Raw genomic sequence first — 13438 nt, forward strand, 5'->3', positions numbered from 1 at the left:
AATTATTGGATTCTCATTTGTATCTCTCTATTTGATTTATTGTTTATAAAAGTATATATATATATATATATATATAAAAGTAGTACAAATTTGGATTCAGTGAATCATATAGCTTTCACAGTAATCTCTTCATTCAGAATTGGCTATCAGTTTACATAGTAATCAGTTATTAATGTAGTTTGATGTAATGTGTTCATGTACCTGAAAATCCAGACAGTCAAAGTGCTAAATATTCCTGCAAGGAGTATCATCATCATCATTGTTTAACGTCTGTTTTCCATACTAGCATGGGTTGGACAGTTCAACTGGGGCCTGGGAAGCCAGGAGGCTGTGCCAGGCCCAGTCTGATCTGGCAGTATTTCTACAGTTGAATGCCATTCCTAACGCCAACCACTCCATGTGTGTAGTGGGTGCTTTTTACGTGCCACCTGCACAGGTCCCAGACGAGGCTGGCAAATGGCCACAATCGGATGGTGCTTTTTACGTGCCACCAGCACGGAGGCCAGTCGGGGCGGCGCTGGCAACGGCCACGTTCAGATGGTTCTCTTACGTGCCACTGGCACTGGTATCACAGCTACAATTTCCATTGATGTTGATCGATTTCGATTTTGATTTTCACTTGCCTCAACAGGTCTACACAAGTAGGGTTTGTGTCACAAGAAGGTAAGGTACGCATAAGTAGGCTGGCTACGTCCCAGGTAGAGGCCACAGGTTATGGTCTAGCTTGTATAAAGTATAAAGACAGAAGGTGTGAGGTAAAGATAGATTTTTGTTTTCCCCCCATTTGCATGTGGTAATGGTAATTCTTTAGTCTCCTGAATTCTTTTTTTTTATATTACTTCCAAATATTCCATGCAAACATGGTCTTTACTGCAAAAGCTATTATTCTGCTTCATTAACTGGGTGAACTTCCTAACAGCAACCACCATTTAACCAACCAATGAGAGTGAGGAGTGGAGCCATGTTTTCTCCATCAGAAAGAATGAAGGAAGAATGAGTCAACCAGTGTCATATATCCTCTCCACAGGGGGTGGGGCCAGAAGATTATGGATGTCACAGTGATTAAGACTGATCATAAAATCATGTCATAACAGTTCAGTCCCGTCAACCAAAGAAGCCTCATTTCATTGTTTGACTTACATGATATAACAGCTAAATATCCCTTAAATCAAACTCTAATAGTTTAGAAAGGGATGGACATGTTAGATTATATAGTCCAACATAAGAAACCTCTACTTAGTTGCTTGACTTACTAGAAATGGCAGCTAAATCACTATTAAATCAAATTCTACTTTAAAAAACAAAAATGATGGACATGTTAGATAATATAATCCTGTGTAAGTTCTGCCTCAATAAAGAGAAAAAGAAAGAAAACAATATGATCACAGTTGGAATTATTTACATCATTTACATTGGACGGATATTACATCTTGTTTGTTGTTAATACAACATTTCGGCTGATATACCCTATATATATATATATATATATATACATACATACACATATATGACGGGCTTCTTCCAGTTTCTGTCTACCAAATCCACTCACAAGGCTTTGGTCGGCCCAAGGCTATAGTAGAAGACACTTGCATAAGGTGCCATGAAGTGGGACTGGACCCAAGACCATATGGTTGGTAAACAAGCTACTTAGCACACAGCCACTCCGGCGCCTAGAAACATAGAGCATCTCAAAATAAATACAGTAACGAAAGGGTTAAGTGGATTTGGTAGATGGAAACTGAAAGAAGCTTTTGGTTTGTATGTATGCATGTTTTCTTTCTGTTTTTAATTCGCAACAGATTTTGACCAGCCACCTGCTTCTTATCAGGGCATCTTGTTTTGTTCATCATCTTTTAACTCTTAAAAAGCTCTCGCCGATTTTGATAGTCCCGGAAATTGTGATGAATGAATGAATGTGTATGTGAAGGCACATGGCCTATTGGATAGAGTGTTGCACTCATGGATGCCAGATTATGATATCAATCCCTGGTCCATGTAGTGCATTGATTTCTTAAGAAAAATATTTCATTTCATGTTGCTTTGCCATCCCTTTGACACTGATGTGTGGCATATTATGCCCCTGTACAAGCAATGTCGATTTGATGGAAGGTGTGAGATAATTTAGAGCACAAAAACATTGAATCAAACATTCGGGCAGGCTGCTCAGCAAGAAACTGAGGCAGCCTCCTCTGTTATCTACAATGGGAGAAACCAACACACACACACACACACACACACACATATATATATGATGGGCTTTTTCAGTTTCCGTCTACCAAATCCACTCACAAGGCATTGTTTGGCTTGAGTCTATAGTAGAAGACACTTGACCAAGGTTCCACGCAGTGGGACTGAACCCAGAACCATGTGGTTGGTAAGCAAGCTACATACCACACATATATATAGGACAGACTTCTTTCAGTTTCCGTCTACCAAATCTACTCACAAAGCTTTCGTCAGTCCATGGCTATAGTAGAATACACTTGCCAAGGGTACCATGCGGTGGGAACTGAACCTGGAAGCATGTGGTTGAGAAGCAAGCTTCTAACCACACATCCACGCCCAGGGTGTATGTTTGTGTCTCTTTGTCTTGATAGTTTTAAATGATTGCCGCTGTTATACAAATCGTGTCATGCATTTTCAATATTCTGCAAATACATGTCTGGCCACAGAGGGGAAATATTACCTTGGTTCAAGACAGGTGAGGGTTGATGACAGGAAAGGCATCTCCTTCTAGAAAACCTTCTTCAATAAAACTTCATTTGACTCATATAAGCACAGAAAAGTGGATATTAAAATAACGATTGATATATAGCGGCTAACCAACTTCCGTACCAGTGGCACATAAAAGGCACCATTCGAGTCTGATCAGTACCAGCCTCGCCTTACTGGCACTTGTGCCCCGTGCTAGTAGGGTGCTAAGAGCACCATCCAAGCGTGATCTTTACCAGAGCAGCTAACTGGCTTCCATGCTGGTGGCATGTAGGAGGCACCATTCGAGTGTGATTGTTACCAGAATTGCCTTACTGGCCCCTGTGCCGTTGGCATGTGCAAAAAATTCGAGCGAGGTCATTGCCTGTACCTCCTGACTGGTCCCTGTGCCAGTTGCACGTAAAAGCACCCACTACACTCTCGGAGTGGTTGGCGTTAGGAAGGGCATCCAGCTGTAGAAACTTTGCCAGATCAAGATTGAAGCCTGGTGCAGCCATCTGGTTCGCCAGCCCTCAGTCAAACCGTCCAACCCATGCCAGAATGGAAAGCGGTCGTTAAACGATGATGATGATGATGATGATTTTGTCTTGTTTGATGGCCTTATCAATGATGATGTCATGTGAAAAGCACTGGTGATGGTGTCATGTATAAAACACGCACATTTGTGCCATGTAAATAGCACCCAATATACTCTGTAAAGTGGTTAGCATCAGGAAGGGCATCCATAGATAGAAACCATGCCAAAACAGACAGTTGGAGCCTGGTATGGCTCCTGGCCTTGCCAGCATATGTCAAACTGTTAAACTCATGCCAGCAGGGAAAACAGACATCTGATGATGATGGTGATGAGGATACACATACACACACATTCTTTCAGTTTCCATATAAATAAAGATACTCGCAAGAATCTATTTGGCCCAGGGCTGAAGGTGGCACACAGTGGAATTGAACTTGTAAGCAAGTGGCTAGGAAGCAAAAATTGTTAACCGCAGCGCCATTAGTTATATTTAACAACAGAAACCAAACTTCAAAAAACACATGACCAGGTGACTTGCAGTATCCGTTCTGGTTCTTTTAATTCCGAGTTCAAATCCAAGCCTGGTTTACTCAAATTGTAAACTTAATCCACAGTTTGGTTTAAACACTAAAAGTTGGTTTCAAATAATAACTCCAATGTAACATGTTAAAGAGGATAAAATGGTTAAGTAGAAAATAGTGTGGGGGTCACATTATGTTGAAGATTTTATAGTAGTCAAGTAAACACTATAAGTAGTTCTTATGTATGTGTAAACAATCCATTAGCGCAATTTGATCTCTTAGCTTGAGTATCCTATTTTGACAGGTTGATTGTTATTCTCATCAATTACCTTCATTGTTCATTACTGGAGCTTAAACAATCTTTCTTCTGTTACAGAATCTTGGCTGTCGCTGTATTTCACAACTGTAAATCAAATAATTCAATGAAAGAGCTATTGTACTACTTCTTGACGAGCTAGATATAGCAGCCAAATTTTCCTCAAAATCAAATTCAACTGTCTTAAAAGATAAATACATAAAACAGCACACGTAGTAGAATAGATGTTACAGTTTTATATTTAAGAGGTAAGGAATTATGTACATTATTTACATTATTTGCATTTGACAACAAACAAGATGAGGACAAATATCCGTATCTGTCAAATGTAGATAATGTAAATAATGTACAGAATAGATGTTGTCCTGGAGGGGAATTTCCTGGAAAAATAATAGGACAGTTAGAGCTTGAATGCTTTTGATCATCTACATGCTCAACCAGGCTGAACCCATGGTTAATCAAAACATAAGTTTGTAAAAGAAAAAATATCTATTTTGTTATTCCCAGCCTAACCACTTTTGCTCCTCATACCTCACCTTCTAACCCTCTTACCTAAATCATCTCCCCCACCTCTATTCTCTCTCTCTCTCTCTCATATTCTTCATATGTTATGGTTGTTTTAATCTAATCAATTACAAGGCAGCCTCTCTAGAACTGGTACTACGAAAACTGTACCCAGTATATGCTGTGAAGTGGTTGGCATTAGGAAGGGCATCCAGCCATAGAAACCTTGCGGAAATCGAGGCATTGGAGCATGACACGGTCATCTAACTTGTCACTTCTTGCAAAACTGTCCAGCACTGCCCAGAATGGAATGTGGATGTAAAAGGGATGATGACGATGATGATGATGATGATGATGATGAAGATTATGGTGGTGATGATGATAACAATGATGATGATATCTATTTTTCCTTGGCAAAATAGACTGTGATAAACGTAATCAAATATTCTTAGACACTTTTTTTAGGTAATCTCCACATTGTTGTGCACCAGTCAATTTTATGATCAAAGCCCAGACTTTTAGATACATAATATAAATATACTGAATGATGGTGTGTCTGTATATTTAAAAATTTATAGTTTCATGCTTCCTTTCCTTCTCTAATGGTGTATAGAATTTATAATTTATTGCAGATGAAGCAGACTGCCAATAAATAATGGTACACAAGTGTTTTTTGTTGTTGTGTTTTTTAAATTTTCTTTCTGGTATTGATTTATCTTAAATCGTAAGTTTTAATTTAGATTAGTATTTTAGAAAGAAAGCAAACTGCAGTGATTCTGTTTTTTTTTAAAGAAAACTTTTTATGTTGTCATTAATAAAATTCAACCTAAAAAAAAAACTGATTTGAAATAATTTTGCTTTTTTCCCTAAAAGTCGGTGCTTCATCATCACTCTCGACATCATGGTTTTGCACCCATTTTTCCATGCTCATATGAGCGAGGCAGAATTTGTTGAGACTGGATGTCCTTTCTGTTTCTAATCCTCACCTATTTCCTGATGGCCAGATTCATGGAAGATTTAAATACGAAGGACACCATTTCTATGCTGGTGATGTTTAGCACCATTCAAGTGTGATCGTTGAGAGAGCGGCTATTCGAGTATGATCGTTACCAGCGTCACCTTACTGGCACTTATGCCTGTGCTAGTAGGGTGCCAAGAGCACCATCCGAGCATGATCATTGCCAGAGCAGCCAACTGGCTTCCATACACGTGGCACGTAAAAGGGCACCATTCGAGCATGATAGTTACCAATGTCGCTTCACTGGCACCTGTGCTGGTGGCACGTGTAAAAAGATTCGAGCGAGGACATTGCCAGTACTGCCTGACTGGCCCCTGTGCTGGTGGCAAGTAAAAAGCACCCACTACACTCTCAGAGTGGTTGGCATTAGGAAGGGCATCCGGCTGTAGAAACTCTGCCAGATCAAGATTGGAGCCTGGTGCAGCCATCTGGCTTGCCAGCCCTCAGTCAAAATCGTCCAACCCACGCTAGCATGGAAAGCGGACGTTATACGATGATGATGATGATGAACATGCATTGTCATGTGAAGGTGACACAAACCAAAACACAGGCACACACAAACACAATACATCCATAAAAGATATCACCTCTGAATGAAAATCACAGCTGTTAGCCTTTTTTGCGGCGCATCTACATTGTGTATGATATATATATATATATATATATGGTTATGTATATTTGAAAGGCTTCTTTCAGCCTCCCCCAAACAAATTCATTCATAAGGCTTTGGTTATTTGAAGGCTGTAGTAGAAGAGATTTGCCCTCTAGTGAAGTGGAGGGTGATAAGATAAATTAATTATGAAGCATTAAATATTAACAAAACACAGAAAAGGAAAAGAAAGAGAGAAAGACAAAAAGACAAAAAAAAAACTGAAGAAACATGAAAGAAAAAAATAAACCAAGGAAGCAGAAAACCTTGTTGTGTCTTGGGAGGGTCATTACATCAATAATACATGCACTGACTTAATATCAGTTCATTATTATTAGTCAGTTGGTTTAATATCCAACAAATAACTAATCGATTGTTTGCTTAATGTACTGGTTAAACAATCAATTGGTTATTTGTAAATCAATGTCCTTTTGTTGCTATGTGTGACCTCTTTAATGACATGCCCCCTCCCAATTGACTAACAATAAAGAAGTGACATTCAACCATTGCTTGTGTCTTCATCATCATCATCATTATTATTATTATTATTATTATTATTATTATTATTATTATTATTATTAGGTGGTGAGCTGGCAGAATTGTTAGCATGCTGGATGAAATGCTTAGCGGTATTTTGCCCATCGCTATGTTCTGAGTTCAAATTCTGCCGAGGTCAACTTTGCCTTTCATGCTTGGGGGGGGGGGGGGGCGATAATATAAGTATCAGCTGATCATCCGGGGTTGATGTAATTGACTCATCTCCTCCCCCAAAATGGCTGCCCTTGTGACAAAATTTGAAATCGAAATCGAAATCATCATCATTATCATAATGGCTCTCCCAAGACACAAGATTTATTTCAACACACAAATTCTCTTCAAAAATCTTGTAAACCAATTATGAAAACAAAATGAAACAAAGGGAAAGATTTCAAAGGTAATTTCTCCCTATTGTCATGGCGTCAAAGAAAATGCCACTGCACAAGAGAATGCTGCTGAAATAATAAATAACCAAAAAAAACAGAGCAGCGAATCCTGATAATATTTATAGTAATAATAAACCTTTCTTCTGATAGGCACAAGAGCTGGGATGGTGTTAGTTAATTACATTGTCCCCAGTGCATAACTGGTATTTATTTTATTGACCCTGACAGGATGAAAGGCAAATCTGATCTTGGTGGAATTTGAACTCAGAACATAGAGGCAGAAGAAATGTCATTAAACATTTTGTCAATTGTGCAAACAATTCTGTGAGTTTGCTTCCTTATTTATTATAATAATAATGATAATAATAATAATAATAATAATAATAATAATAATAATAATTATAATAATAATAATAATTATAATAATTATAATAATAATAATAATAATAATAATAAGAAGAAGAAGAGCACTCAGAGAGTGCAAACCTCTGTTAAGGCAATACCAATGTCCTCTCAACGATTAGCCAGAGATGATTTTTTAAATGAGAATATGAATGGCGGTGCCCCAGCATGGCCACAGCTCGTGAGCTGAAACTAGATAAAATGAATAAAAATGAATCAGAAATAAACTCAACTGCTCTCATAAATGAAAATACTAAAAATGAACCTGACCACTCTCAAAAATGAAGTAAAAAAACAGGAAAAATAATCCAGAATCCTTGTACGGTACTAGAATCAATCCCAAACCTAATCAGTTCATGCCAGTCACGAGGCCAAACATCCCTGAAATTTTCATGTGGATCCATCCAGTGGTTCTTGAGATATCTTGACCATGGACAAACAAATATGACTGGAAAACAATACTGCTGCTTTCGCTAAGGCAGAGGTAATAACTAATAATAATAATAATAATAATAGTAATAATAATAATAAAAATAATAATAGTAACAGCAACACAGACAGACAAGGTTTTAGAGCACCGAAGGCTGGATATAGTATTCTTTAGAAGGGACAAATAAGAGTGCCTGATAATTGCCATAGCAGTGCCATGAGATCAACATATCATCATGAAAGAAAGAGAAAAGATTGATAAATATGGAGACCTGAGAATTGAGGATCGCCAAGATATGACAGCTGCGAGAATCAAACATAAAGGTGGTCCCTGTTGTCATCGGAGCATTGGGTTCAATACCACCCGATTTGAAAAACATTTGGAAACTTTAGAAATACCTACAATCTAGGTGTAGTGCAAAAATCAGCATTGCTTGGATCTGCACACATATTGCGTAAAGTATTATGTGTCTGAGGTCCTTGAAGTGACTTGACAAACAGTACAAACCCCGCCGTAGACACAATATCTTCAATCAACAACATCACGACATTGGATACTGTGTGATGTCTTAAATAATAATAATAATAATAATAATAATAATAATAATAATAATTATTATTATTATTATTATTCAGGGACCTTTTGAGTAGGATGGGCTATTTGGCCTGAAGAAAATTTTAACTGGGCCCTACCTGCAAGGTCATGCACTGTTTATCTTGATACGAGATTACCATGTCATGCACATATGGTTGTGATGCATGTGCCTGGTCTACCCATATCAGATGGGTTGTCATGACGGGTATATTGGGCTTCTTATATTTGTGCCCCAGTGTCACTTTCATAGCATGCGCCGCTTTCTCACTCAATAATAATAACAATAATAATAATAATAACTTATATTGCTGCAGAAATAGAATTTTTACACTAAATTTAGAAAATGGTGTTATTGTTATTTTGCCCTCAGTGGTTTCTGATTTACTCTTGTAATAGGTTTCATGGTACTGTAACCATGCTGGAAGACCACCTCGTAGGGTTAGTTAAGAAATCAAACCCAGTGATTATTTCAAGTCTGAGAATTATTTTATTTGTCTCTTTAGCCGAACCACTAAGTCACAGGGACATAAAAACAATCAACACCTGTTGTCAAGCAGTGAGTTGGGGGACAAACACAAATACATGTACACACACATATATAGAATGGGTTTCTCATGGTTTCCATCTACCAAATACACTCACATGTATTGGTTGGTAGTGGGACTGAAGCCAAAATTACATCATCAAGAAGAAAACTTCTTAACCTAAATCATACCCATGCTTAAAAAATATGTCAGTGCCTATAATGAGATTGTGCCTATAGTCATTCCCATGCCTATAGCCAGTCTGTGTCTTATAGCCATGCCTATAATTTTTCTTGTCGCATTAACCCATTCGTTACTGTGTTTCTTCCAATTATTTTAAATATAACAAATAATTAAGTTGTTATCATTAAGCTAGTGTTAGGAACATAAATTGTGACTAAGGTTTGGTGGAAGATTTTAATTCAGAACTTTTGAAAACCAGACATTTGTACTAAAGAGCCAGAGCCGGTTTCAGCCAGGTTGGTAACGAAAGAGTTAATTAATTTCCATAAGCTCAATTTTGTTAACACTTTATTTGTGACATGGTTTTCATTTTATCCCTGAGGGTGTTACCACTTTGAAAATGTAGTTTCGATAAGGTCACCGAGCTCCTTACTTCCAATGCAACTAGCAAAAGAATGCACATCCAGTTACGTCGGAAGGAAGCAGTAAGTAGAAATGAAGACAATATATCACAAAGAGCTTAAGAATTTTTAAAAACTCAAAGGATTTTAATAGAAAGAAGCATAAAGAGAAAAACTAAAATGTTCTTATGGAAACAAAAAGTTAGGTCATGACGATTTAACACATGAAAAATCAATAGTTGTAAGTTGAATTTGTAAATTAAAGTATCATGTCTACAGAGATTCTGGAGTTTGTTCTTTGTTTTTTTGCTTTTTTACATAATAAATGAAATTATCAAATATCTGATTTTTCTATTGTTGGAGAGGTTATAATTTAAAAAAGAATAAAAATTATATCTTTTGACAAAGAATTTTGTTTTAAAAAGACAGATAAAATAGTTTACAAAATACAAAAACAAAGATGTTATGTAATGAAAATGTCAAACTAAGAATTATAGATAACGAATATTGCATTATTAACAATAATGTTTCACTGTTGCAACCAACAGTGAGCTCTTAGCTTCCTCCCAATGGAAGCTTGCACTAAGTAATTGCAGAGAGACTCTGTAGCTATGTGTAAGAGAGGACTGCCGAGTATGCAATGTTTATGACACACCTATCTTCCCTGCCTGCTACTCCTGGGAAAGTCATGGGAGATGAGTCCTCGGGTACATCCTCCCTAGGGTCATATAACAAGCAACCACCATTATATTTTCTGACTGGATTCCCAAGCTTGACCAACTGACACCATGGATATTACTTGACCATCTCATTCTTGGTCTACCTCAAGGTATCTCGTCAGATGACTTGACTCAAAAACTCCATTTTGTAATCCTTTCCTGTGACATTCCGATCATGTGTCCATAGTACTGGAGCTTTGACCTCTCAGTCTGAAGTAGTGGCTTGACCTGGAGAAACTCCCTGATCTCTGAGCTATGCACCTTCTAAAGTAACGTTACTCCAGAGATCCCTCGGGCAAACCCCATTTTGGCCACTTGTATTCACAATCATGTTGACAAATGACAAATTCAATGAGAGCAGTGGTTAACAGAGATGCAGCAGCCGTCTCCAATGACGGATGGTTGAGAGTAGCTCAGAAGAGGGCAGCAAATATCAAAAGGGTTCTATGAGTGGGTGATGGGGGTTTAGAGAGGCTGGTAGTATTTAAACCAGGAACTATACTTATATTTTAAGCCATATGTGTGAGAACGAAATTTAGGGGTACAAAACCAAGTTTTATTGGGAGGATGTTTAAAACATTTACATTACCTTACTAAAATTGTAGGGGGTGTCTGAGCACCCCAATTCCTGAGCCAATGACTTGACACATTTTCTCAAAAAAAAATTTATAAATCTCAGCTGGAATTAGAATATGACTAAGACATTGTGTAACCAGTGAACAGAAAACAAAGGAGATGAAGCACCAAGGCCTAATGTTGGCAATTTACTTATTTTACATCTAAATTAGTTAATTTAACTTTTCAAATAATTACTCTTTATCAAAATAAAGTAGAAATATATAAATGCTCTGTTTGGTCACTTTGCTTATTTTCAAGTCCTTTATAAAATTTTTTCTCATTATCATCATCGTCAATTAACGTCTGCTTTCCATGCTGGCATGGGTTGGACGGTTTGGCATGGGTCAGACTGCATGGCTTGGATGGTTTGTCCTCCCACCATCGCTTGACAACCAATGTTGGTGTATTTACATTCTTGCAACTTAGTGGTTTAGCAAAGGAGACTGATAGAATAAGAACTAGGCTTACAAAGAATAAGTTCTGGGGTTGATTGCCACAGTCCAATGACTGAAAGAAATAAAAGAATAAAAGAATATATATATATATATATATATACACACACACACAATGGTCTTGTTTCAGTTTCTGCCTACTAAATCCACTCACAACGTTTTGGTCAGCCCAGGGCTAAAGAAGACATTTGTCCAAGGTGCCACACAGTACGATTGAACTTGGAACCATGTGGTTGGAAAGCAAACTTCTTACCACACAGCCATGCCCCCACCATACTTTGCAAAGGAAGACAAAATTTACACAAAATGCACACACAGACATAAAACACACACACACACACACACACACACACACACAGACATAAACACACACACACACACACACAGAGCAAAATATCTAGAGGCAACATTATTATTGCTTTACATAGGGAAAGGCTATTTTGAAAATTGCAATCCAAGACAGCTCTAATGAGGCAGAGCGTCACAATAGGAATATTTCTCATTAGCAGTCGTGTTTAATTATAGTTTCCCTAGGGATAAACAAAGTGAACACAACGACATTACAAAAAACGAAATGCTCATTAGATTTCAGAATTAAATACATTACAATAGATGATATTAAATGAGAAAATGATGAAGCCCCTGTGTAGATAGTTGGCCAGCTAGAAATAACAATCAAATCTTCCTCAAACTACACTCTTCAGGACACATTTGATAATGTAGTCCTAGTTTTAATTATGCCTGGAATCTATTTGATAGATTATCTCTTTCAATATATCCTGGAGTCCAGGCAGTGAGCTGGGTGAAATGCTCAGCGGTATTTCATCTGTCTTTACGTTCTGAGTTCAAATTCCGCCGCGGTCGACTTTGCCTTTCATCCTTTAGGGGTTGATAAATTAAGTACCAGTTGTGTACTGGGGTCGACCTAATCAACTGGTCCCCTCTCCCAAAATTTCAGGCCTTGTGCCTAGGGGAGAAAAGATTATTATTATCATCATTATTATTAAGGCAGCAAGCTGGCAGAAACGATAGACACACCAGGCGAAATGCTTAGCAGTGTTTTGTATGCCTTTGTTCTGAGTTCAAATTCTGCTGAGATTGACTTTGCCTTTCATCCTTTTGTGGTCGATAAATTAGGTACCAGTCACATACTGGGGTCAATTTAACTGACTGGCCCCCTCCCCCAAAATTTGGGGCCTTGTGCCTAAAGTAGAAAAGAATATGTCCTAGTGTTAAATAACAACAAGATATATACGACATTCCTTAGCCTAAAGAAGTCTTTTGTCAATGTACAGTAGTCTCTTCGAACGCTGAGGAGAGAGAGAAAGAGAGAAGTTAATACAGGAAAGAGAGAAGCTAATAGGAGAAAGAGAGGGAGAAAGAGAAAGGCAACTAAAAGACCTGTTGGTCTTTTTTGCCAAACCATGAGTTGACAACCCTCAATACTAACCCCTCCCACCACTCATTACTTGGTGACCTCACTGCTGCTGCTGGTACCCCACAAAAAGGACCCAGTCCACTCTGTAAAGTGGTTGGCTTTGGGAAGGAGAGCCAACCATAGAAACCATGTCAATGCAGACAGCAGTTATCTGACTTGCCAGTTCCTATAGAACCACCCAATCCATGCTAGCATGGAAAACGAAATTTAAATGATACACACACAACACACACACACACAGTTGAAATTTACAGAAAAATAAAAGATGAAGACAGGTGTATGAACAATAAGCAGGTGTATTAGTTTGATGCTTGGGAAACTGAGAAAATCTTTTACATTTTGAGCCTACACTCTTCAACAGAAAGGAACACGAGAAAATAAACAGAGAGAGAATAAAAGAACTTGTAGATTTAGTGATCAATTCATGGCGGCTGGTTGGAAAATGGTGGTTGACAGAAGAGCTAGGAAGAAGGGGAGATAATAAAGTACTGGTGATCCCAAAACAAAGGTGTGCATG

General features: G+C 37.9%; 1 long non-coding RNA gene across 1 annotated transcript in view; it reads left to right on the forward strand.

The window, feature by feature from the left end:
- Positions 1 to 2649: 2649 nt before the first annotated feature.
- The window catches only part of LOC118766384, a 20329-nt gene continuing 9540 nt past the window's right edge, over positions 2650 to 13438 (forward strand). Inside the window, exons 1-2 of the long non-coding RNA XR_005002318.1 lie at positions 2650 to 2660; positions 7741 to 7743. This is a non-coding gene — a long non-coding RNA (uncharacterized LOC118766384). The remainder of the gene's footprint in view (positions 2661 to 7740; positions 7744 to 13438) is intronic.

The sequence above is a fragment of the Octopus sinensis genome, linkage group LG15 (assembly GCF_006345805.1).
Source record: "Octopus sinensis linkage group LG15, ASM634580v1, whole genome shotgun sequence".
Taxonomy (NCBI): Eukaryota; Metazoa; Mollusca; class Cephalopoda; order Octopoda; family Octopodidae; genus Octopus; species Octopus sinensis.